The sequence below is a fragment of the Coturnix japonica genome, chromosome 3 (assembly GCF_054131305.1).
Source record: "Coturnix japonica strain WE chromosome 3, WE-NBRP24, whole genome shotgun sequence".
In the NCBI taxonomy this organism is placed as follows: domain Eukaryota; kingdom Metazoa; phylum Chordata; class Aves; order Galliformes; family Phasianidae; genus Coturnix; species Coturnix japonica.
The window spans coordinates 20,789,746-20,795,920 of NC_140665.1; positions in this window are offsets into that span (position 1 = coordinate 20,789,746).

Below are 6,175 nucleotides of genomic sequence, written 5' to 3' on the forward strand. Positions count from 1 at the left end.
GGGAGTCACAAGTAGCAAATGTCTGTCTGTATCACAGGCTCTTGATGTTACTCGGTATCATTGTTGTACTTCTTAGAGATTCTACTTTTATGTGAGTTCTTTGAGCCCTGTGTCTCTCACTCAGTAGGTTTAAAAAAGAAAGTGCCACAATCCTTGGTAAGATATCCTGTTTTTGAAGAAATCATTCTTTGGGCACTATTCCTGTAGAAACTTAGTTTTGCCAACAGTTTTATTTTGGCTTGCAAGATCTCATTTTAAATTAAAAGACGAGGGTACTTGACTCCTCTGTGAACATTTAGAAGAGTTGTAAATAATAATTGTGATATAAAGAAACCTTGTGTCCATTTTAATGGTGGATGATTCATCTTTGTGTCAGCTTGATAAATTAACTCAGAGTATAAATATTCTTATGTAATTTTTATGCTTTTTTTTTTTTTTTTCTCCCCCTCTGCCCTGATTTCTCCTCCCCCAAATTCAGTAATTTTATTAGCATGACAAGGTATTCAGCCTTTTGCCAAAGTCAATAGATCCAAGTCTCTTGCTTAATCTTCTCCTTCCCCCTTTTCTGAAGAGTGGATCTAGGACACTGTTGTTTGCTCTGTCACAGCAGATTGTTGCCAGTATTGGCTATGATTCCAGAAGTGTCGGCCAGCTCCAGGGGACTAAGAGTTTTGTTCAAATTCTCATGCACGGAGACCTAAGCCAACTTTTACCTATCTTGAGGAATAAGCAAAGGGGAAAAAATGTCACTGTTCAAGTACAAGGCATGTAATTGGCAGTAGCAAGTAACAACTTCCTGCTGCTAAAAATATTTTCCTTTATTTCATTCTGCTAGCGTTAGCAAGTCAGCAGTCTGTTCTGAAAAACAGGATTTTAAATGGCACATGAAATCTCTGCTGTTTGAAACAGTAACTGGAAAGCTCTTTTTTTTCTTTTTCTCCTGGTGCCCTAGGCTTCTTAATTACAAATTAAATTGAAACAGGTGTGTTCAGAAGCAGCTGAGCTAACATTGCCCTGGCCCAACTCTAATTACAGTTGTTCACAAGTACGGTTTTAATATTGGACTGATGGTACATCATTTAAAGATTTGCACCGTTTTCTGTTCCTCCTGCAGTTTCTACCAGGAAGCTGTTTGAACCACTGGTAATGCAAGGTGGTAATTTGTTTTGGTGACAGCTGCGGCTGGATGGGAGATGGGCAGGTTTTTTTGCAAGGAGGATTTTAACAGGGTCAGAGAACAAAACAGTTCAGAAGTTGTTAGCAAGTCAAACTAAGTTTGTGGCTGTTTATTTTATTTATTTATTTGGGGGGAAGGGGGAGGTCAATCTTAACAACTGCAAATACAGTTTGGTTTAGTTCTCTTGATATAATCTGAGAAGCAATTAAGGTCAGTGTTTCATGGCATTCTTAGAAAGCAGTGAGGTCCCCAGTTTGTCTGTTTTCTTCCGTCTTCCTCAGCTGGTCAGTGAAATGACAAGTAATAGATGCACCATGGCATAAGAAATTTGGAATTGGAAATCTGTTAGGTCTGTGCTGTAAAGAGGTCCAAGTCTCAGAATATGAGCAACCTCAAAACTAAAAACATTTTGAGAAGGTAGAGGACAACAGTGTTTTCATTTGGTTTGGAGGAAGGTACAGTGAGGGCAGTGTGATGTTTAGCGCACTGGTTGAGAATGTTGCAGTGCTGTGCTTCAGATGGTGCCTTGCTAAGACAGGACAAACAGATTGAAACTTTGCCTAGAAAAAGTTGGACTGCTGTTGGAATTGAGAACCAGCCAGAGGCAATATTGGTCCTTCAAGACCATGGGCCTGCTATTAAATCTCTAGTCAAAAGAGAATTTTAATAGCTGAAGTTATCCCAGCTGCTTGACAGAATGTTACAGGAGCAATCCAGATAGATTTTTGGCTGTCTGGGCTTACCTTTTTGACCTGGACGGTTTTTATGACAGTTTTAAAATTTCACTTTTAAATGGATACTAGTTCTCAGAGCAGTGGTTCATTATCCAAAAGGGCATCTCAGCAAAGCATAAGGCACTACAGCTGCAGGATGTAATTAAAAAATTTCTGGGTGGAGTTTTAAGTACTTGGTTGAATGCTTAAAGATTGGAAAGAGTTCTCTCTTAACTAACTGCTTGCATGTTACTTACTCAAAATTGTTGAGTTTTGCTTGCAATTTTATTAACAATCTGATTGCAGGAGTTAAATGAATCCCTAGCAATGCTTAGAGCTGCAGCTGAGATCCAAACTAGGAGGTGCTGTTGACTCCCTGGAGCCTTGCAGAGGGATCTAGATAGATTGAAGCATCTAGTGCAACAAAGATGTAACAGGAGTGTCCTATAAGGGAAGCCTGAGGACACTTGGACAGTCCAGTCTGGTAATTTTTTGATGAAAATCAACTTAGTGAGCAAAAGAGAAGCGGTTTAAACAAAACAACATTTTTGTGCTCAGTGAATGTATTCTGCACTGCTTCAGAAACAAAGCAGAAGCATTTGGACTCTTCCTAATTTTCTGACATTATGCATTTATATTTCAGATGTCTGAAACCTGTGACTAGATTGTTGCTGTGAGCTTGTATGCCTTCTGAGTAATCGGTGTTTTAGAACAAGCGTGCAGAGAACAAATGTAAATAAAGCAGAAATCAGCTGATCAATGCAGGAAGCCAAAAATCATTGGTAACGTAATTTTGACATTGAAGTAAGATGTTTTCTACTTAATCTATTCTCCTGTTAGACCTTTAGCTTTCTTTCTTTTAGTAAATAATTTTTAAAGCCATTTAACAAGTCACTACAGATGAAGTGAGCCAAGTAAGTGGGTGAATGCAACTTGTATTCATAAAGATGAGATCCAGATGGTATTACATGGAAATGGGAACCTAGCAGACTATGTTATAGTGAGATTTGTTAAGGCATAGATGGAAGAAAGCAATAGCATTTTATTGTCCTAGAACGTGCGTCAACAGGAAGGCTTATTACATTGTTTGAGAGATCTCAGGAGAAAAAAAAACAACATCTATTCCATGACTTTTCTTCCTGGAGTCAACCTTTATTTGTGATGTGTCTAGCTAAAGGTGCCCTTGAAAAAGGAAGTAATGCAATTACCAATTCATAATTCATGTGTTTTCCTAACATTTTTTTATTTATTTATTTTAAAATCCCCTTATACTGGGGGAATGTGATATAAGTACTCAGAAGAAACAGATGGCGGTTCTATTTTCAATATCAAATTACATGCACAAAGGTTTCTCTTTATACTGCCATGGGACTTTACTGCATCCTGTTCATGTCTTAGTTACTGAGTGATCAGTAGCATTGGCCCAGAATGTGGGAGACAAGTGTTTTTCCTGTACAGAGCTGTGAGTGAGAATATTTGTCTTCATAAATAAGCACCAGAAGGAAAAGGCAGTGGTTCCCCTACCGCCATTCTATACTGTAATAGTTAATGTTAGCTAAAGCCGTGAGACACCTGGATTTAATTCCTCTGCCCATCTGTGCATGTTCACCTGTGTGCCTGTATAATCAATTCATCAAATATTAAGTATTGACTATGTACCATCATTCACTGTAAGAAAATCTCAGCTGATTTCTCTCTTTTGCTTAGGTGGGTAGCAGGAGTGAGTTATGCTCATTCTCCTTATCTCTCATAAGAGACTAGTTAACTGTTAGAGTTGAAGTAGTGAAGACAGAGCATCCTTCACTATTCTACTGACCACTAGTTTGAGTAATGTCCTGCAGATGTGGAATGCTGACTGGCACTTTCTTGGGGAGAGGTGGGAAATGAGTTTGTACCCTGTGTCTTTTGTGACCACTGATTTCCTGAACAGTTGGGTTTAAGAAAAGAAGTCAGCATTGCAAGTGATGTGGACCTAGTAAGACCTTGTACTCTCCAGGGCACAGCAGTTGGCCTGGCAACCTTCATTTTCCTAGTATATTGAGGTAGCTGTTGTGTGTGGGATTTGAAGTACAGGAATCCTATTCTTCTGTTATGCATATGAGACCTGTAGATGCTGCCTTGGCGAGGAGGCATCTGAAATATTTTGTGGGTTCATTGTATAAGTGAACCATAGGCTCCTCTGAAAAGGCAAGCAGATTTTGCTTGCTCCTTAGTGACTCAGGTTTTCAAAAAGACTTGTGTACTGAGTGTTGAACATTACTCCAGGGTTGTGAATTACTAGTGACAAGGATTCCTGAGAACAAAGCCAGTGAGACTTCATAAGCTGGGCCTCATGAAGTGAAGTCTTCCAGGACTTCATGGGGCCGGTATTCTGTGGTTGGAGGATACCATACACAGGGTTTTGTGAAGTGCTTATTGTTCTCAATTAACTGCAACACAAAGTAGTAATAATCTAATGCTTTGATACACAGAATTAAACCACAGAAGAGTTATTAATTGTCTGTGCTCTCTTGGTATAGCTGAAGGTGTTTGTCAGAATGAGTACTGGTAGACATCTAGCATAAAATTTGAATTTAAAAAGCCATCAAGAGATGTTGCTTTCATGTATACAATAGGGAATTTACACCTATGACTTCTGCTCGTTCTTAGTCTTTGAAAAATGCAGAACTAAATCAGACTGCAGGGCTTGCCTGTCGTCATAGTTGATCTTAGATTAAAAAATCCTCTCTGGAGCACGTTTCAGCCAAATACTTGATTGATTCTCAAGCATATGAACAACCTCTACTGCCTTAAAGCCTATGGTTTCCACTGATTAATATGTCTGACTTCAAAGATGGAATTTATTTTGTTTTAGATTGGAGGGTTTGGGGTGAAGTACTTAATGTAGCCAAGGTCTTCTGAAAAGGAGCCAAAATCACCGTGAACCTCGGTCACTGTAGTATGCCAAAAAATGCTAAGGCAGTGATTTAGAACTTCCAGAGTAGGAAGAATGGTTAAATGCTTGACAATCTTTCCCTTTCATAGCTGTGATTTTTAATTACTGATCTTCAACCCAGTTAATGTAGACCTGCAAGATCTGTGGTCTAACCTTACTTCCTCCTGAAGTTTAAGATAGAATAATTTGCACATTGAAATGATGCATCACTCTGGCAGCAAACGTCATTTATAATTAAAGTGGATTTTCCCTTCATTGTATTTGCTGTGCAGATGTAGTAATGACTGGTGACTTTCTGGGCGAGAATAACTGCATTGCCATCAGTAGAATTTTTTCAAGTATGCATAAACTTAAATCACGTTTTATCTATAGGTCTGTCTTTATTTAAGTGTTGGTCCTGCGCCTTTGAGAGGAATTAATGCTTTCTGGGGCTTCCATCAATTAGTTCCCAGTCTAAATTAGTGAAATAAACACCCAGTGAGGAACTTGGGGTTTAGAAAATGGAAAATTCCCTTATTTGTTATGCATCAGACATATTTTTTTAGTTAGAAGTAACTGTCATCTTCCCTTTTTCACTGGTTTGGGGAGGGAGAAGTTTGTTTAGTATTAGATTCCTTCTCCTTTTGGACAGTCAGCCTGAAGAGGAGAAATTGTTTCCATGATGCAATACATGAGCTTTACATTTAGGAACCTGTGTAGATTTTTCTAAGTAAAGATTTTCATGCTGAGATATCACTCATAGCACATGCTAAGGTGATATGGAGTGTCTTGTGCTAATTTAAAATATTTTTGTAAATAATGAACCGGAACAAAAATGAAGGATGGGGCTGTCCATTTTTTGATAATATATCGACATATTATTTGGAAGCAACGTGGTCCATGCTTCTGTTTGTATTTATAATTTAGCATGACTCATAACCAGAAGTCAGAACTGTCCTGGTGAAAAGAGAAGAATGAGATATTAAGATTGCAAGTGCCAAGGCAGATTTTGTGTACTGAAAGCTGACAAAAAAAAAAAAAAAAAAGACGATTTGTAGAGGTTTCAGTAAGTGCATCATTAAATCATCCTTGGCTACTTCTCAATTGTTGTTTTAAAATGCTGCTTCTCTAAGCAAAAATATAAACATGTGAAATGCTGAAGGTGACTTTCTTGGAAGAACTGTATTTTTTTCACTAAGGAAACATTTTTTTCTGGAGATGTCCAATTGATTAATGCCAGACCACATGGAATTACGAAGTGAAATCCTCAAGATGTTCTATTGTTTTTATAGCACTACTCAGTCACCAATGTTTTTCTGCATATGAAGATATTTGGCAACTTTGTTGACCAGATAGGAAACAGTGTTCTTA